This window comes from Mercenaria mercenaria, unplaced genomic scaffold (genome assembly GCF_021730395.1).
Source record: "Mercenaria mercenaria strain notata unplaced genomic scaffold, MADL_Memer_1 contig_3748, whole genome shotgun sequence".
Lineage (NCBI taxonomy): Eukaryota > Metazoa > Mollusca > Bivalvia > Venerida > Veneridae > Mercenaria > Mercenaria mercenaria.
The window spans coordinates 12887-34749 of record NW_026461917.1 but is presented as its reverse complement, the minus strand read 5'-3'; the positions used below and the strand labels follow the sequence as shown (position 1 = coordinate 34749).

The 21863-nt window shown below is 36.7% G+C and overlaps 1 long non-coding RNA gene across 1 annotated transcript; it reads left to right on the top strand.

Moving 5' to 3' along the window:
* The first annotated feature begins 2112 nt into the window (after positions 1 to 2112).
* Positions 2113 to 21149, top strand: LOC128553367 (uncharacterized). Its single transcript, XR_008369330.1, has 2 exons — positions 2113 to 2254; positions 20936 to 21149. It is a non-coding gene; the product is annotated as an uncharacterized LOC128553367 (long non-coding RNA).
* The last annotated feature ends 714 nt before the right edge of the window (positions 21150 to 21863 follow it).

The window sequence follows — 21863 nt, the reverse complement described above, 5'->3', positions numbered from 1 at the left end:
AGCGACTAAACTTAGGTGAGCATGAAAGGGCCATCATGACCCTCTTGTTACAAAATTGTTCCCCTTTTTCCAGTTACATTCATTCAATTAACAAGGTTGTTGAGTAGTTGGGTGTCCTCAGACAGCTCTGGTTCATACATGTGATAAGTTCAGAATCCCAAAACTGGAGGTTTGCCATTTTTCAGCTGGAGTTGGGGTCTCGAAACTGGAGGTTTTTTATCGACATAAATTAAGCGCGCGGACACATAACTTAGAGGCAAAATCCAACATTTTTGGCCACACAATAATGTATATAAGTCTACACCAGAAGAAACAATCCTCATAACTCTTCATTTGAATTTTGACAGTTATGCCACTTTTTAACTTCATTTTTTTTTGTTAAAGTTTTATAATAATGTCTAATATCTCTGTTACATTCAAAGCTATTGACTATTATGCCCCTTTTACTGGCAAAGCTTTAATTGCCCCTTTCACTGGCAAAGCTTTAATTCAGAGTCAATCACCGAGAAAAGTCGAGCATGCTATCTTACAGAAGCAGCTCCCTCTTGTTCTAAATTTAAACTTTCTTAACAGATTAAATTTGTAGAAACAAAGTCTCAATTTAGGTCTGAAATAAAGGTGAACATGCATTAACATTATTCTACTCGAGGACTAAAAAAAACAAAGCTCTAAATTGGTCTGAACACAACTCATAAATTAAGTAAATTCCTTACCCCACCTACTTTCGTATAAAAATACTGACGATTTTGACATGAAAAATAGGAAACAGAAATGCATCAACATGTATTTACCCTTACCAAGATAATGCAGATTGATGTTATCAAATAAATGAGTGTGTGTTTTCATCCAATTTTCAATGAAATAAGTCCGATTTAGTAGGAAATTAATTTGGTAAACATTGGAAGAAAATGGCGTAACTCCATAAGGGGAAATAACACTCCTGTTCTAAAAATAGTAATGGGTTGGTTTTTCCAGTAATTATTTATGTGATTTTATTACCGACTGCGAGCAAAATTTGTCTTTGAATAATCAAAATTCATTTCAGTTGGGAATTATTTCTTATGACTGAGAGTTTTTTGCTTCAAACTGGTAAAAAATGGAGCTTAATTGGCATTGAGAATGGGCAGATATTCGGCCCAGTGAGACAGGTGGAAAAGGCCCTGCTTGTCTAATCCCTTATCAAAACAAACAATTAATAATTCACCTGTGAAAAACAACTCTTTCCTCCAGCTACATGTGTGTCAAATATAATACACAAGTCGGTGACACTTTGATTTACTGTGTAAACATGTTTGGCACTCCTCGGTAATTATCAACCCAGCCATAATATTGATTTTTATGCCCCCGCATCTACTGATGTGGGAGGCATATAGTGATCGTCCTGTCCGTCCGTCCGTCCGTCCGTACGAGGTTAACCAAATGGGACCGTTTCGTCTAGCATCAATACCCCTTACTAGAATGACTTGATACTAATGCAGATGTAACCTGTGACCATTCCTCATCTTCAGACATCACCTGACCTCAGTTTGACCTTGACCTCATTTCGGACTTAGGTTGCTTTATATGGGCCATCTCCTGGTTAACCAAATGGGACCATTTCGTCTAGCATCAATACCGCTTACAAGAATGAATTGATACTAATACAGATGTAACCTGTGACCATTCTTCATCTTCAAACATCACCTGACCTCATTTTGACCTTGACCTCATTTTGGACTTAGGTTGCTTTATATGGGCCATCTCTCGGTTAACCAAATGGGACCGTTTCGTCTAGCATTAATACCACTTACAAGAATGAATTGATACTAATACAGATGTAACCTGTGACCATTCCTCATCTTCAAACATCAACTGACCTCAGTTTAACCTTGACCTCGTTTTGGACTTATGTTGCTTTGTATCGACAAGGATGCCACCGGGGGCATCAAGCGTTTATTGAACGCAGCTCCTTGTTTTTTGTTTTTTTTTGGGTTTTTTTTTGAAAAGCGGGAGAAATATGGTTTTGGTCGGGAGACGGGAGGCAAGGTGAAAAAATCGGGATTTTGACCCTCACGCGCGGGAGATAACATGTATGCTCTGGTTACAGAACAGTTTTCTCTTTATTTCAGGATTTTCACAGCAGCCCCATGTAGGTACAGCCATCAAATTTAACCCATCACTGGGACAGGATGCATTGGTGAAGAATGAAGTTACTAAAAACACAAAATATCAGTGCATCACTGCAATGAAGGAATATGAGGGCAAAAGTCTGGGGGTAAATTGTTATCTGAGTTTCTTAGATATTGCTAAGTTTTTCTCTTCTATGTAATATTTACATCAGAATAATCACCAAATTAATGTTTGCTTTCTTAAAAACAAAAATTGGCCAAACAACATCACACCAAGTTTAATATAGCACCTTTGAAGTAGAACTAATTTTAGCTGACTGTGTTAGAAGTCACCAGAGCTATTGCAATACCTTCCACTTCTGTGTCATGTGCAGACACCTTGTTAATGATCCTTCACAACCTCATAACATTTATAACTAATCACAACTGATGAAACTTCATACATGCTTTCCCCATGATAAAACCAACTGAATTACATAGGTTCCATAACTCTTGCTTTCATTTTGATGAAATTATACCCCTATACTTACTTTATTTACCTGAAGGGAGCGTATTGTGTTATGACACATCTGTCCGTCCGTTAGCAATTTCGTGTCAGCTCTATAACTCTTGAACTGCGTGAAGGATTTTAAAGAAACTTGTCACAAATGTTCACCACATTGAGACGACATGCAGAGCACATGTTTTGGATAGCTCGCTTCCAAGGTCAAGGTCACACTTATGGGTCAAATGTCATACCTTCGGGCATATATTGCTCCACATTGTGGTGCTCATGTTTCCATAGTATTCTGTTTGTGATTCTTGGCAAGTTAGTGTCTCAGTAACTACGCATCACAACTAAATGAAACTTCACACACTAATTCACCATGATCATACCATCTGAATAACATAGATTCCAAAATGCTTACTATTATTGTTTGTCCATTTTGTACTTTCAAGGTGAGCTGTTGTGATCTATCACCATCTGTCATTCGTCTGTCCTTCAGTATTTCCTTCTAATCTGAAGCCATTAGCAGGAAATGGATGAAACGTTGCTTGAATATTCCTTGGGTGGTCCTATTCCAAAATTTCATATGATTTTACTTGGTTGCACATAAGGGGCTCAAGACCAAAATTAAAATAAGGTTTGTTTGCTGTCTCCAGACTAACCCGCTAAAAACACTGCGTTCCGAATTATTTTATTGGCCCACTGAGCAGAATTTTTAGCTCACCTGAGCACAAAGTGCTCAAGGTGAGCTTTTGTGATCGCCCTGTATTGTCCGTCCGTCGTCAACAATTTTACTGTTAACACTCTAGAGGTCACAGTTTTGGCCTAATCTTAATGAAACTTGGTCGGACTGTTACACTCAATAAAATCTTGGACGAGTTCGATATTGGGTCATCTGGGGTCAAAAACTAGGTCACCAGGTCAAATCATAGGAAAAGCTTGTTAACACTCTAGAGGTCACAATTTTGGCCCAGTCGTAATGAAACTTGGTCAGAATGTTATACTCAATAAAGTCTTGAATGAGTTCGATATTGGGTCATCTGGGATCAAAAACTAGGTCACCAGGTCAAATCAAAGGAAAAGCTTGTTAACACTCTAGAGGCCACAATTTTGGCCCAATCTTAATGAAACTTGGTCAGAATGTTACCGTCAAGGTGAGCTTTTGTGGTCGCCCTGTGTCCGTCGTCCGTCGTCCGTCGTCAGCAATTTTACTGTTAACACTCTAGAGGTCACAATTTTGGCCTAATCTTAATGAAACTTGGTTAAAATGTTACCCTCAATAAAATCTTGGATGAGTTCGATATTGGGTTATCTGGGGTCAAAAACTAGGTCACCAGGTCAAATCAAAGGAAAAGCTTGTTAACACTGTAGAGGCCACATCTATGACTATCTTCATGAAACTTGGTCAGAATGTTAATCATGATGATCTTAAAGTCCAGTTTGAATCTGGGTCATGTAGGGTCAAAAACTAGGTCACCAAGTCAGAATAATGGAAAAACTAGTTTACACTCTAGAGGCCACATTTATGACCGTATCTTAATGAAACTTGGTCAGAGTGCTAATCTTGATGATCTTTAGGTCAAGTTCAAATCTGGGTCAGGTGGGAGCTCCTATTTCTCCTCGCTTCTCCCTAATTTTCCGGGCTAAGGTAGTCCCTGCTTGAATGACTTTGTCCGGAGCAGTTTTTCTTCATGCATTAAATAGCTTATATTGTAACTTTTTATGCCCCCGAAGGGAGGCATATTAGTTTTCAACTGTCCGTCCGTTAGTTCGTTCGTTAGTCACAACGTTAACTTTTTGCATGAAGGCACTTTACTCGCGAACCACTGCACCCAGGACCTTCAAACTTCACGTGACTTCACATGCTGATAGTACTTATTGAGTACACCACCCCTACTGACTTTAGGGTCACCAGGTCAAAGGTCAAGGTCACAGGGGCCAACGTTAACTTTTTGCATAAAGGCACTTTACTCGCGAACCACTGCACCCATGACCTTCAAACTTCACATGCTGATAGTACTTATTGAGTACACCACTCCTACTGACTTTGGGCTCACCAGGTCAAAGGTCGACAAGGTCACAGGGGCCAACGTTAATATTTTGCATGAAGGCACTTTTATTGTGAACCACTTCACCCAGGACCTTCAAACTTTACATGCTGATAGTACTTTATGAGTACAACAACCCTATTGACTTTGGGGTCACCAGCAAAGGTCAAGGTCACAGGGGCCAATGTTAACTTTTTGCATGAAGGCACTTTACTCGCGAACCACTGCACCCAGGACCTTCAAACTTCACGTGCTGATAGTACATATTGAGTACACCACCCCTACTGACTCTGGGGTCACCAGGTCAAAGGTCAGGGTCACAGGGGCCAACGTTAACTTTTTGCATGAAGGCACTTTACTCCCGAACCACTGCACCCAGGACCTTCAACGTGCTGATAGTACTTATTGAGTACACCACTCCTACTGACTCTGAAGTCACCAGGTCAAAGGTCAAGGTCACAGGGACCAATGTTAACTTCTTGCATGAAGGCACTTTACTCGCGAACCACTGCACCCAGGACCTTCAAACTTCACATGCTGATAGTACTTATTGAGTACACCACTCCTACTGACTTTGGGGTCACCAGGTCAAAGGTCAAGGTGACAGGGGCCAACGTTAATTTTTTGCATGAAGGCATTTTTCTTGCGGACCACTTCACCACTTACTTATTGAGTACACCACTCCTATTGACTTTGGGGTCACCAGGTCAAAGGTCAAGGTCACAGGGGCCAACATTAACTTTTTGCATGAAGGCACTTTACATGCAAACCACTTCATTCAGGACCTTCAAACTTCACATGATGATAGTACTTATTGAGTACACAACCCCTACTGACTTTGGGGTCACCAGGTCAAAGGTCAAGGTGCTGCGTGGGCATTTGTCACCATTAGTGACAGCTCTTGTTTATTACTGGCCGTAGGGAAAAATCGGGACCACTTTTCTGTGGTACAACATGCATGTTACATCCAATTTTTAGGTGTACTTTGACCTATCTCTACCTGGTGAAGAGTTTTGTGTGGACTTATATTATTTAGAATTTTTAGGTCACCTGAGCACAAAGTGCTCAAAGGTGAGCTTTTGTGATCGCCCTGTGTCCGTCGTCTGTCGTCAGTCATCCGTCGTCGTCAACAATTGGACTGTTAACACTCTAGAGGTCACAATTTTGGCCCAATCTAAATGAAACTTGGTCAGAATGTTACTCTCAATAAAATCTTGGATGAATTCGATATTGGGTCATCTAGGGTCAAAAACTAGGTCACCAGGTCAGATCAAAGGAAAAGTTTGTTAACACTCTAGAGGTCACAATTTTGGCCCAGTCTTAATGAAACTTGGTCAGAATGTTACCCTCAATAAAATCTTGAAGGAGTTTGATATTGGGTCATCTGGGGTCAAAAACTAGGTCACCAGGTCAAATCAAGGGAAAAGCTTGTTAACACTTCAGAGGCCACATTTATGACTGTATTTTCTTGAAACTTAGTCAGAATGTTAATCTTGATGATCTTTAGGACGAGTTCGAATCTGGGTCATGTGGGTTCAAAAACTAGGTCACCGGGTCAGATAAAATGAAAAGTTAGTTAACACTTAGAGGCCACATTTATGACCAGATCTTAATTAAACTATCTTTATGATCTTTAGGTCAATAGGTCAGGTGAGCGATATAGGGCCTTCATGGCACTCTTGTTTTTAGCTCACCAGAGCCAAAGGCTCAGGGTGAGCTATTCTGATCAGTCACCGTCCAGTGTCCGTTGTCTGTAAACTTTTACTTTAAACGACATCTCCTCATAAACCGTTAGGCTAATTTCATCCAAACTTCACAGGAATGTTCCTCGGGTGAAGCTCTACAAAAATTGAACAAAGAATTGAATTCCATGCAGAACTCTGGTTGCCATGGCAACAGAAAGGGAAAACTTCAAAAATCTTCTTCTCAAAAACCAGAAGCCCTAGAGCTTAGATATTTGGTGTGAAGCATTGCCTAGTTGACCTCTACCAATGTTGTTCAAATCATGACCCCGGAGTCAAAATTGACCCCGCCCCAGGGGTCACTTGATTTTACATAGGAAAATCTTTAAAAAATCTTCTTCTTAAAAATCAGAAGACCTAGAGCTTACATATTTGACATGTAGCATTGCCTAGTGGACCTCTACTAAAATTGTTCAAATCATGACCCTGGGGTCAAATTGACCCCACCCCAGGGGTCACTTGATTTTACATAGGAAAATCTTCAAAAAATTTCTAAAAATAAACCAGAAGGCCTAGAGCTTAGATATTTCACATGTAGCATTGCCTAGTGGACCTCTACAAAATTTATTCAAATCATGACCCCTGGGGTCAAAATTGACCCCGCCCCAGGGGTCACTTGATTTTACATAGGAAAATCTTCAAAAATTTTCTAAAAATAAACCAGAAGGCCTAGAGCTTAGATATTTCACGTGTAGCATTGCCTAGTGGACCTCTACAAAATTTATTCAAATCATGCCCCCCAGGGTCAAAATTGACCCCGCCCCAGAGGTCACTTGATTTTACATAGGAAAATCTTCTAAAATTTTCTAAAAATAAACCATAAGGCCTAGATCTCAGATATTTGACGTGTAGCATTGCCTAGTAGACTTCTACAAAATTTGTTCAAATCATGACCTCCGGGGTCAAATTGACCCGCCCCATGGTGTACTTGATTGTATATAGAAAAAGCTTCAAAATTTTCTAAAAATAAACCAGATGGCCTAGAGCTTAGATATTTCACATGTAGCATTGCCTAGTGGACCTCTACAAAATTTGTTCAAATCATGACCCCCTGGGTCAAAATTGACCCCTGCCCAGGGGTCACTTGATTTTTAATCCCCCGCCGTGGCAGAGGGATTATAGGAATGGTCTGCGTCCTTCCGTCCGTCCGTCCTTCCATCCGTAACAAAATCGTGTCCGGTCCATATCTCTTAAACCCCTTGAAGGATTTTCATGAAACTTGGGTCAAATGATCACCTCACTAAGACGATGTGCAGAACCCATGAGTCAGCCTTGTCGGTTCAAGGTCAAGGTCACAACTCAAGGTCAAAGGTTTGAGCCTGCCATTTTGTGTCCGCTCTATATCTCATAAACCCCTTGAAGGAATTTTATAAAACTTGGGTCAAATGATCACCTCATCAAGACAGTGTGCAGAACCCATGAGTCAGCCATGCCGGGTCAAGGTCACAACTTAGGGTCAAAGGTTTTGAGTCTTCCATTTTGTGTCCGCTCTATATCTTCTAAACTCCTTGAAGGATTTTCATGAAACTTGGGTCAAATGATCACCTCATCAAGACGATGTGCAGAACCCATGGGTCAGCCTTGTCGGCTCAAGGTCAAGGTCACAACTCAAGGTCAAAGGTTTGAGCCTTCCATTTTGTGTCCGCTCTATATCTCCTAAACCCCTTGAAGGAATTTTATCAAACTTTGGTCAAATGATCACCTCATCAAGACGATGTGCAGAACCCATGAGTCAGTCATGCCGGCTCAAGGTCAAGGTCACAACTGAAGGTCAAAGGTTTGAGCCTTCCATTTCGTGTCCGCTCTATATCTCCTAAACCCCTTGAAGGAATTTTATAAAACTTGGTTAAAATGATTACCTCATCAAAACGATATGCAGAAATTATGAGTTAACCATGCCAGCTCAAGGTCAAGGTCACAACTAAGGGTCAAAGGTTTGAGCCTTCCATTTTGTGTCCACTCTGTATCTCCTAAACCCCTTGAAGGATTTTCGTGAAACTTGGGTCAAATGATCACCTCATCAAGACATGCAGAATTCATGAGTCAGCCACGTCAGTTCAAGGTCAAGGTCACAGCTAAAATCAAAGGTTTACCCTTTCACTATCCATAGCAGTGGCGGGGGATGTAGCTGACTTTCAGACTGCCTTGTACATAGGAAAATCTTCAAAAATTTTCTAAAAATAAACCAGAAGGCCTACAGCTTAGATATTTCACGTGTAGCATTGCCTAGTGGACCTCTACAAAATTTGTTCAAATCGTGACCTCCGTGGTCAATTTTGACCCCGCCCCAGGGGTCACTTGATTTTACATAGGAAAATCTTCAAAAAAATTCTAAAAATAAACCAGAAGGTCTAGATCTTAGATATTTGACATGTAGCATTGCCTAGTAGACTTCTACAAAATTGTTCAAATCATGACCCCCAGGGTCAAATTGACCCCGCCCCATGGGGTTACTTGATTGTACGTAGAAAAATCTTCAAAATTTTCTAAAAATAAACCAGAAGGCCTAGAGCTTAGATATTTGACATATAGCATTGCCTAGTGGACCTCTACAAAAGTTGTTCAAATCTTGACCCCCCCCCCCCCCCCCCCGGGTCAAATTGACCCAGCCCCAGGGGTTACTTGATTGTACATGGGGAAATCTTCATAAATTTGCTAAAAGTAAACCAGAAGGCCTTAGATATTTGATATATTACATTGCCTAGTAGACTTCTACAGACTTTGTTCAAATCATGACCCCCGGAGTTAAATTGGCCCCGCCCCAGGGGTTACTTGATTGTACATCAGAAAATCTTCCAAAAAATTTCTAAAAATCATGAGTTTGACATTTGAAACATGTAGCTCATATTACTCTGGTGAGCGATCCAGGGTCATCATGACCCTCTTGTTTATAAGTTCTAATCAGCTGCAGAACATTAACCCAATGACAGAGCAGCACTTTCAATTAACACCGAACGTCTGTCACTTTCAATTAACACCTGAATGTCTATCACTGGTCGACAATTACAAGTCTGTGTGTTTGCAACTTTGCATCACATGGTGTGAAAAATAGATGACATTTAATCGACTATTGATTACTTACAAAATTCAGTTCATGTTGTCAACGGGTGCAAAAGCAGATTTTCAAAGTGCGAAATACCATACTTACATCAGACCATTATAATATTTTTCTAGATGTAAATGTTATTTTTGATCATAAATTTCAATAAATATGTTGCAAATAAGAACCTATCTTTTATAGAAAGCGTCGTAAAAAGAAAGAATCATTCATGTGTACAAAGTCGTCTGCTGCATATTGCTGTCCGTTCTAAAGAAAGAAAAAAACGTATTGAACTACAAAATATTTTTTTTTTTTTTTTTTTTTTTAGCTCACCTGTCACAAAGTGACAAGGTGAGCTTTTGTGATCGCGTGGCGTCCGTCGTCCGTGCATGCGTGCGTAAACTTTTGCTTGTGACCACTCTAGAGGTCACATTTTTCATGGGATCTTTATGAAAGTTGGTCAGAATGTTCATCTTGATGATATCTAGGTCAAGTTCGAAACTGGGTCATGTGCGGTCAAAAACTAGGTCAGTAGGTCTAAAAATAGAAAAACCTTGTGACCTCTCTAGAGGCCATATTTTTCTTGAGATCTTCATGAAAATTGGTCAGAATGTTCACCTTGATGATATCTAGGTCAGGTTCGAAACTGGGTCACGTGGGGTCAAAAACTAGGTCAGTAGGTCTAAAAATAGGAAAACCTTGTGACCTCTCTGGAGGCCATATTTCTCAATGGATCTTCATGAAAATTGGTCAGAATGTTCATCTTGATGATATCTAGGTCAAGTTTGAAACTGGGTCACGTGGGGTAAAAAACTAGGTCAGTAGGTCTAAAAATAGAAAAACCTTGTGACCTCTCTAGAGGCCATATTTTTCTTGAGATCTTCATGAAAATTGGTCAGAATGTTCACCTTGATGATATCTAGATCAGGTTCGAAACTGGGTCACATGCGGTCAAAAACTAGGTCAGTAGGTCTAAAAATAGAAAAACCTTGTGACCTCTCTAGAGGCCATATTTCTCAATGGATCTTCATGAAAATTGGTCAGAATGTTCATCTTGATGATATCTAGGTCAAGTTTGAAACTGGGTCACGTGGGTTAAAAAACTAGGTCAGTAGGTCTAAAAATAGAAAAACCTTGTGACCTCTCTAGAGGCCATATTTCTCAATGGATCTTCATGAAAATTGGTCAGAATGTTCATCTTGATGATATCTAGGTCAAGTTTGAAACTGGGTCACGTGGGGTCAAAAACTAGGTCAGTAGGTCTAAAAATAGAAAAACATTGTGACCTCTCTAGAGGCCATATTTCTCAATGGATCTTCATGAAAATTGGTCAGAATGTTCACCTTGATGATATCTAGGTCAAGTTTGAAACTGGGTCACGTGGGGTCAAAAACTAGGTCAGTAGGTCTGAAAATAGAAAAACTTTGTGACCTCTCTAGAGGCCATATTTTTCATGGGATCTTTATGAAAATTAGTCAGAATGTTCACCTTGATGATATCTAAATCAAATACAAAACTGGGTCACGTGCGTTCAGTAACTAGGTCGGTAGATCTAAAAATAGAAAAACCTTGTGACCTCTCTAGAGGCCATATTTTTCAAGAGATCTTCATGAAAATTGATCAGAGTGTTCATCTTGATGATATCTAGATCATGTTCGAAACTGGGTCACATGCGGTCAAAAACTAGGTCAGTAGGTCTAAAAATAGAAAATCTTGTGATGTCTCTAGAGGCCATATTTCTCAATGGATCTTCATGAAAATTGGTGAGAGTGTTCAGCTTGATGATATCTAGGTCAAGTTCATAACTGGGTCGTGTGCGTTCAAAAACTAGGTCAGTAGGTCGAAAAATAGAAAAACCTTGTGACCTCTCTAGAGGCCATATTTTTCATGAGATATTCATGAAAATTGTTGAGAATGTTCACTTGATGATATCTAGGTCAAGTTCAAAAGTGGGTCACGTGCCTTCAAAAACTAGGTCATTAGGTCAAATAATAGAAAAACCTTGTGACCTCTCTAGAGGTCATATTTTTCAATGGATCTTCATGAATATTGGTCAGAATTTTTTATCTTGATGATATCTAGGTCACATGTGCTCAAAAACTAGGTCATTGTGTCAAATAATAGAAATAACGACGTCATACTCAGTTCAACACTGGGTCATGTGGGGATAGGTGAGTGATTCAGGACCATCATGGTCCTCTTGTTGTTTTTTTTTAACCACGTTTAAGGCCCGTTTATTCATCACAAAATTTACATTTACAGTTCAATATATAACATATACAACATTAAAATATTCACATATTACATAATTATAACATTCAAAGATTTCTCCTACTTTTAACATTCAAAGATTAACATGTACATGTCATTTTCTAGAAAAATGTAGTTCAACCTTACTTTAAAAGGAAAAAGAAACCTCTTTAATAAGTACTATCAGGTTATTGAAACATACGAAAGAAGTACAAAGAAAGAAGAAATGATTAAGCTGTATTGATTATTCTAAACAATTGAAAAACAATTTACTATTCTAATGGCAGGTTATAATATTAAATGTTGATTAAGTATGTGGACTGACAATAAAAAACTGTACAACTGCCCAGTTATCTCTTTCTATTTCTTTTATATTGGTGCTTCTGTATACTTGTCAGGCACAATTCAGATACCCTTTTAAACCATAAAAACTTGGTACAATCTCTTTTCTTTTACAAGCGAAAATATATTTCTTAATTTGTAAGAACAAAACGTAAAATTTTTCAATTCTTTTTTCACAATTTCCTATAATAAAGTCTTCTGCTCTTATCTGAACAGTTATTCCATTATTCAATAAAACATTTTTCACTTCTTGCAATAAATTTTGAATACAAGTACAAGACCAGAACAGATGTATAATTGTTTCTTCCTCTTCTTTACAAAAAGTACAAAGATTATCAGTTACAATATTCATATGATATAATAAAGACTTAGTACCAATAATTCTGTGGAGTATTCATAATTGTTACCACTGAATGTAAGAATTTCTTGTCATGAGAAATACAGATTTATAGGCATACTTCCATTCAATATTATTAAAACTGGTTCCATTTAACTTGACTAGTAGGTATATCATTGTTTGCAATCAGTACATTATACACATGCTTATTTGCCATATTTGAAAATAAAACTTTTGAAACATAACAAGAGACAACAGGTCCATAGCAACTACAATTACCACTTATTGTAATATTACATGTTCTTAAATAGGACTTTATAGTACTTTTTAAACCTTCATAAAACACAAAATTTAACCTTTTACCAATACACTGTTCTAAGTAAGATATATCTACAAATTCACCAGTGTCTGATATTAAATCTTTAACAAATCTAAAACCTCCATCAAACATACTTTTATCAAATACACCTTTGTTACCAATTTTAAAACAGCTGTTATAAAATAATGGCATTGCAAGAAGTTCATCTACAGTTTCAACAGGCATCTTATCCATATAAGAGATAAAACTTCTTAACACATCACACCATAATTTGTTTCCTAGCCTTATCATTATATTTTCGCAATACAAATTTCCAAGATTAACAATTCTATGTAAGTCAAATATTGATTTTAACAACACATAACACTTTCCAGTTCCATTAAAAGCTTTTCTTATCCATGACATTTTCATACTATGTTCATATTGATAAATATCCACCATTTTTAGCACTCCTTCTTCATAATTCTTGACAACAACAGAGCACTTTATTTTATATGGGCCGTTCCATACAAAGTCATATAACAATTTGTTTAAATTATCCATAAACATTTTAGGTGGTGTTGGCAAAATTATAAACAAATTTGTAAAGAGAGGAACTAACAATGATTTTACAACAGTAGTTTTTCCAATAGGAGTACGTAATCTTCTGTTCCAGTAGGATATCATCCTTTTAACATTTTCCAACTTATCATTGAAATTAAGCATTATCATATTATCAAGATCTACATCAAAAATAATACCAAGTACTTTAAACCTTGTAGTACCCCAAGATAGTTTGTACTTTGTCTTTATAGATCGGATACTGTATTTCATTGCACCAATCCAAGTAACATTAGTCTTCTCAAAATTAACTTTTAGACCAGAATAAAATGAAAATTCATGTAGCATATCTAGGGTAGCATGTAAAGACTCTTCCGAGCAATCCAGCAAGAGTGAAGTATCATCAGCAAATTGAGATATTTTATACTCAACTTCATCAATAGTTATACCTTTTATTTTCTCAGAATTTCTTACTTTAATAGCAATTATTTCGGCACACAATATAAAAATATAAGGACTAATTGGATCTCCTTGGCGGCAGCCTTGTTCTACTTTGAAGAAATGTGATAGGAATCCATTGAGTTGTACTGCAGTCATAGTATTATGTAGAAACAATCTAAGTCATTCCTTGAATGTGGTTCCAAAATTAAAAAAATCGAAAGCTTTTTCAATGAAATTAAAGGATAATGTATCAAATGCTTTCTCATAATCTACTGTAATTAATAGTCCAGGAATCTTTCTTTCTTCTGTTATTTTCGTTACATCATACAGTAGCCTAGTATTTTCTCCTATGTATCTACCCTGTAAAAAACCAGTCTGGTCATGATTTATTAGTTTTGGTAATACAGACTTCAGTCTATTTGCAATAGATCCAGAGGCTAACTTATAGAAAAAATTTAACAATGTAAGAGGTCTGAGGTTTTTTAAAAAATTTCTTGGCTTATTTTCTTTTGGGATACATGTTATTATTCCTTGCTTTTGAGTTACAGATAGGGAACCAATAGTAAATGCATAATTAATAGATCTTACAACAAAATGACCAAGTTTCATCCAAAAAACCTTTAAAAATTCTACAGTAAATCCATCTGAACCTGGAGACTTATCATTTTTCATTTTTTTAAGGGTGTTGAGCATTTCACTATAAGTTAAAAGACCTTCTAAACTATCTGCTTCTTCTCTAGACAATTTCTTAACAGTAATATCTTTTAAGTCATTTTCTATATCATACAACTTTTCTAAAACATTTTTAGAATTCATGTTATTATAAAAAGAACAAGCTTCATTTAAAATATCTGACTGATTTGACAGCACAGTACCATCTTCTTTTTCTATAAATGGAATAACTTTGCTTGTACAATACTGTTTCTCTAGATTGCAGAAATAACTTGAAGGCTTTTCACCCTCATCTATAAACTTTGCTCTTGATCTTATTACATATCCTTTCATATTTTCTGCTCTTATTATTTGCAATTCATTTTGTAAATTCAACAATTCTTCTTTGTTATTCTCATCTAAGTTCTTTTCTATATTTTCTATTTTGTTTACTAAAATTTTTTCACGTGAAACTCTCTGTTTCTTATAACTTGAGTATGCAATGGTTTTTCCCCTAATTTCCATTAACAAAGTTTCCAGAAATAACTGATCATTTGTAACAAACTGAATATCATTGTTGTCTATATTAAGTACATTCTCTAAACAATATACAGGTAAACAGTACTGCTTTTTAATCTCGTCAATTTTATCATTTATACACTCTAAATAATTTCTATCATACAGCAATGAATTATTAAATTTCCATAGAGGTTTCCCTAGTGAAAATGAACATCTGGAATACCACTGGAACATCAACTGGAATTTCATCTCAGTTCCACTGGTATTTTTCAACGGAATAGTGTTGGTATTCCACTAGAATAGCGAATATTTTCCAGTGGAATTCATTTGGAATACCAGCGGAATCCCACCAAAATACCGTTGAAAAATACCAGTGGAATTCCACCAGATACGAGTGGAATTCCACCAGAATACCAGTGGAATTCCACTTAGAATACCAGTGGTATACCATCAAGATTCCAGTTGAATTCCATCAGGTTTCCAGTGGAATTCCACTTAAAATACCAGGGGTATACCATCAAGATTCCAGTTGAATTCCATCAAGTTTCCAGTGGAATTCCATTTGAAATACTAGTGGTATACCATCAAGATTCCAGTAGAATTCCATCAGGTTTCCAGTGGAATTCCACTTAAGATACCAGTGGTATACCATCAAGACTCCACTAGAATTCCATCAAGTTTCCAGTGGAATTCCATCAGAATACAAGCAGAATATCGTCTCAATACCAGTGAAATGCTGATGACCCCCACCCCTAAAGGCAGTGGAAATCCTTTTTGTTCTAGTTAATTTAAATTACATCCACAACTCTCACCTGGAAGAATTCTAATGGAAAATAAATGGTATTTCAATGGTAAGTCAATGAAAAAAAATGGTACTTTAATGATATCTAATGAAAATCAATGGTAAATCAATGAATATAATGGTACTAATGATATCTAATGAAATTCAATGGTAAAAAATGCACTGCATGGACAGCATTTTTCCCACTGCAACTGGCGGGCATTCAAGGGACACTGGACAGATGAAGATTCTGACAGATGGCCCTGTCTGTCAGTGGATATTCATTTATTGTGTGACTTAAATCCTTGCATTAGGTAAATATATATCTTGCAATGTTGCTTTTAATTGGATGTTGGTGTCATCATCATGTGTAAAATAGGAGATGTGCAAGTTTACATCATGATAAAGACTCGTGCTAGTTTTTATCAATTTATATCAAATACATTATGAGCCAGGTGAGTCACTAGGTGAAAATGTGCATTTTGTCACTATTTCAGGGGCCATAGCTCTAGAAATAGGCGATGGCCACGAAACGTGGAATTTGGGAGAGGGGTGCATTGCCAGCTGGAAAATAGAAATAGGAGGTGCACAAGGTCATATCATAATAATTTAGACTCATCAATTTATATCAAATACTTTCTGAGCTTGGTGCGCCACAAGGTGACAATGTGCTTTTTTTTTACTATTTCAGGGGCCCTAACTCTAAAAATAGGGAGCAGAGACAGACGAAAAATAGGAGGTGCACACGTTCATATCATGTTAAAGACTTATGCAATATTTCATCAATTTTTATTAAATACTTTATGATCTAGGCGCGTCACTTTTTTTTTTCCTACACACATACACACAAACGGATGGACGTACAGATGCATGGACGACACTAGACTAAAATTATATGCCCCCACCACTCATAGTGGGGGCACAAAAACACATGTCATAATTTGACAAAGTAAGAAGAATGGAAATCAAGAACTGATCAAAATATTTACATGTATAACAATAAAAGTCATGAAAACCAATGACAAAAATATGACTGCATCTGACTAGAATTATATGAATAAAAGAAACAGGAAAAATATCACATTTTATAATTGATTTAAACTTCTTTTGTTTTCAACATATATAAGGCACTTACTGTAGCTGATACCATGCTATTCACATAAATCTGGTCCAGAATTTCAAACTATATAAAAACCATCATTTTTCCGCCAAAACTGGTGCTATTTTATTCACAAATCATGAAATTCAGTTGAGTGGAATTCCACTCGTACTGGTATTCCAAATTCAAATTCCAGTGGAATTCCACCTGTACTGGTATTTCAGATTCAAATTCCAGTGGAGTTCCACCTCTACTGGTATTTCAAATTCCAGTTCCAGTGGTATATTTGGTAATTCCACTGGTATTCCAGTAACATAGCAGATTCCAGTGGAATTTATGTAGCATTCCGCTGGAATTCCATTGATTTTTTCACTACGGTTACCATGTTCAATCTCATTGAATACCAATTCTAAACATACAACAGAGTGATCAGACCGGTAAGAGATTCCAATAGAAGACTCCTTAATTTTTGACAGCAAGTTTTCTGATGTTAGAAAAAAGTAAAGTCTACCTTGTTGTGTAGAATTCATCCGCCTCCAAGTAAAACGTTTTTCATCACCATTAATAGTTCTAAATGTATCAACTAAATTTCGCTCCCTTATAATTGTACAGATTTTTTCCCTAGCTTTTCTATTATTATCAACAGATCTGTAATTCATATAATCTTTGTCTACATCTAATACAAGGTTATTGTCTCCACAAACAATGTACGAATCATTACCAATTGTATCTATAATATTAAATACATCAGAATAGAAACTAGGTTTGTCAGCATTTGGACCATAAATATTACATAAAGTAAATCTTTTCCCATCATAACTAACATCTAAGAATAGACAGTTACCAGTAGTGTCTCGCTGAACTGAGTGTACAACAGTTGGAATATTCTTTTTCAATAAAATGCAAACACCTCTAGAATTTGAAGTACCATGAGAAAAATAGCAGTCTCCATCCCATTGTGAGTAAATTACTTTTTCTAAACCATCAGTAAAATGACAATCTTGTAAACAATAAAACTCAGCATTCTGTTTTTTCAGGAAATTAAAAATATCAATTCTTTTACTATTATTGTTTAGACCCCGGCAGTTGTATGAGACAAATTTAATATTACTCATACTGACTAGAAATATTCAATAGCTTACTAATGCTGTTATAAAAGGCAATCCACATCTTTCTACCTTTCAATACATCTATATTATCACAAATTAAATGCTGTATAATCGAACAGCTTAACATACAACAAATGAACGAATAACAAACTAAATAAAGAGTTAGTAACCAGGGTCTTTTTTCGGCCGTTTTTATAGCCATTATTCGGCTATATTCTCAATGCCAAAAAGTATGTATTTTTCCCAAAATTAGTGCAAAAATTCCCAATCTACATTCTGAAAAAAATTTCATCAAAATTGCACAAAAAATGACCAAATTATGGACAATTTTGTAATGGAAGTATGCTAAAGAGGTTCTACAATGTGAAACAAGTCAGGCCTCCTAGTGAAACCTTTAAAACCTTTAAAAACCTTTAAAAACCTTTAATTTCAGAGCAAACCTTTAAAACCTTTAAATCTTCTGAAAAAAACCTTTAAAACGTCCAAATAGCCTGTAATTTTCACTCAAAACCTATATTTTTGTTCAGACTGCTTGCCGTGCCAGTTTAAAGCAAGTAATGGTTATACTACTGTATTTCGTCCCCACTTTTAAGTGTTGTTATTGGGATGTATACTGCTTGTGTATCTTTCATCTTGAGTTTTTCAGAATGCTGTTGTGTTCACCAGACCACATACATGTAGATGTTTTTAGTAAATACTTATATATTATGTGTTTTCAACGAGAATTCCGACAAAAATAGCCTTTATTTACTCTTTTATTTTTTAATATTTTACACTAAAAGGCCTTTATTTCCATAGATTGGAGCCTTTATAAAAACCTTTATTTTTGTTCAGGCCTGCTAGGAGGCCTGAACAAGTGTATGAGAAGGTGCTTAAACACATCCTTACTATATCCTATGGGACTAAATATTTCCCAGTTTGGAACATTTACACGTCAAAATTCCCAATTTTAGGGGTATAGGCTATGTTCCCAAATTAGCCAGAAAAAACCCTGGTAACAGCATAACTGCCTGTGCATTCATTTTGCACAATTACATATAGTATCGCAACTAAAAAGTATTGTTTGAGTATATCATCAATTGTATAAAGTATTTTTTAAGACAAAAAGCATTTTAGAATATTTGCTGACTATGACTACTTGTTTATACATAATTATACATTTACTAAAATAAATTTTACATTGTTTCTATTAAATTTTAAGGTTCTACTGTATAGCATAAATCAAAAAATAAATTAAATCTGAACCACACTGTACAATAAAATGCTCATTTAAACATGACTTTTGCTGCGTAAGTTGCTTCGCAAATTCTTCTGAATAGATTCACTTAAATGCATAGTGACATTTATTCTGTTTGTAATTTGCAAGAATTATCAAACATGTATATTTTTCTATTCAAATCCTCTCAGGCTTTACAGTTCTGACCAATGTAAAATGTATTTTTCTGTGATTAAAAACATAATAGTATACCAACAAACATAATTCTGTTAAAACAGAATGATAGACAAATACCAGCAACCTTTAGTCCAGCTACCTTTGCAATGGATATCAGTACACAAAGAAACAAGTTGCTTACATATGGCATATATCTTCCAATATCTGGTCATTTCTGAACCAGGAAGGGTGTGGGTTGAGGTGGTGTGGAGTATAAGTAAATCTAATGATGGGTGGGGGGAGGGTGGCAGAGAGGGGGAGGTGGGGGGAATGGGAGAGTTCATTGTTGAAATACCAGACATCAGCACATATCAAGACATGGGGGTCACATGGTTTACATAGACTTATATAGGGAAAAACTTTGAAAATCTTCTCGTCCAAACCACAAAGACTATGGCTTTGATACTTTGTAATGTAGCATCATTTAGTGGTTCTCTACGAAGTTTGTTCAAATTATCCCTCTAGGGTCAAATATGGCCCCGCCCCTGGGCTCATATGGTTCATATAGGCTTATATAGGGAAGAACTTGGAATCTTCATGTCCATAACTTACGTTGGACCACATGTATAGTTTTGAGTGGCAAGATGAACCTTGACATGAGTTGACCTTGATCTTGACCTAGTGACCTACTTTCACATTTCTGTAGCTACAGCCTTCAAATTTGGACCATATGCATAGGTTTGTGTACCGGAAAACACTTTGACCTTGTTATTGACCTAGTAACCTACTTTCACATTTTTGAAGGTACAGGCTTCAAATCTGGACCACATGCATAGTGTTTTGTTCCAAAATAAAATTTGACCTTGATTTTGACCTAGTGACCTACTTTCACATTTCTCAAGCTACAGCCTTCAAATTTGAACCACAAGCATAGTTTTATGTACTTAAATGAACTTTGATCTTGAGATTGACCTAGTGACCTACTTCCACATTTCTGAAGGTAAGGTTTCAAATTTGGACCACTTGCATAGTTTTGTGTACCGAAATAAAATTTTACCTTGATTTTGACCTAGTGACCTACTTTCACATTTCTCAAGCTACAGCCTTCAAATTTGAACCACATGCATAGTTTTGTGTACCGAAATGAACTTCGCACTTGAGATTGACCTAGTGACCTACTTTCACATTTGTCAAGCTACAGTCTTCAAATTTGGACCGCATGCATATTTTTGTGTTCTGAATTGAAATTTGACATTGATTTTTACCTATTACCTACTTTCACATTTCTCAAGCTACAGCCTCCAGATTTGAAGCACATGCATAGTTCTGTCTGCCGAAATGAACTTTGACCTTGAAATTGATCTAGTGACCTGCTTTCACATTTCTCTAGCCACAGCTTTCAAATTTGGACCACATACACATTGTTTTGTACCGAAATGAAATTTGACCTTGATTTTGACCTTGAGCTAGTCTTGAAATTTGGAACATTCGAAAATAGCTCAGTGAATGGCGCAAAGTTCACTCTGTAATCTCTTGTTAGGTTAATAGGTTAAAGGTCAAGGTCTGATTAAACCAGAATGGTAGAACTTTTGTTTACAGTGAGCATATAATTTCTGTTCCTTGTGCAATTACTGAATGCATCAAAGGGGGCATTTCGTGTTCGACGAGCTCTTGTTAACTATGAATTTCAGGTTAAATCAGATAGCTCTTGTTTTATCAGCAACTTCAGTTATTAGAGATATCTTTTTAGGCTGGTGCAGAAATGCCGAAAGTTCAGATGTCCCAATGGAAGTGCTCAGGAAAACGTTTTGCTTTGAAAGAGCTCTGTTTGGAAACAAGTTCAAATTATAGCTCCTTCCTTTTAACCAATAAAGGAGCTCATACTTACAATGGCAATGGACGCACATCAAGATACAACACTCGTGCTTCAAAGGGACGGAAAAAGGAAAAGTCAGATTCATTTACAGAAAGGTTAGTAATTCAAAATCCAGGGCTTTTATGCTCCCACATGTATGTGGGGAGCATTTAGCGTTGCTGATGTCCGTACATAGGTATGTCGCGAAATCTTGTATGTCCAACTCCACTTTTGGGCTGATTTGCTTCAAACATTCACAGGTGAACAAGCTTGATGTGAAGATGACCATTAAGGAAGGATTTTTAGCTCACCTGAGCACAATTGCGATTGCTCACCTTGCAGCGCCCGTCCATCTGGCATCCCTCCGTCCACACTTTCCTTTAAACAATATCTCCTCCTAAACCACCATGCCAGTTTTGATGAAACTTTACAGGATGTACCTTGGATGGACTTATTTAAAGATTGTTCAAAGAGTTGAATTCCATACAGAACTCTGGTTGCCATGGCAACCGAAAGGAAATACCACAGGTCGTAGAGCTTGATATTTGGTATGTAGTATCATCTGTTTGTCGTCTACCAAATTTGTTTAAATCATCCCCCTAGGGTCAAATATGGTTTATATAGATCTCAATGATATAGGGAAAAACTCTGAAAATCTTTTTGTCCAAATCCTAGAGCTTTGATATTTGGTATGTAGCATCATCTACTGGTCCTCTACCAAGTTTTTTCAAATTATCCCCACAGGGTCAAATATGGCCCCATATATGGGAAAAAATTTGAAAATCTTCTTGTCCAAAACCACAGGGCCTAGGGCTTTGATATT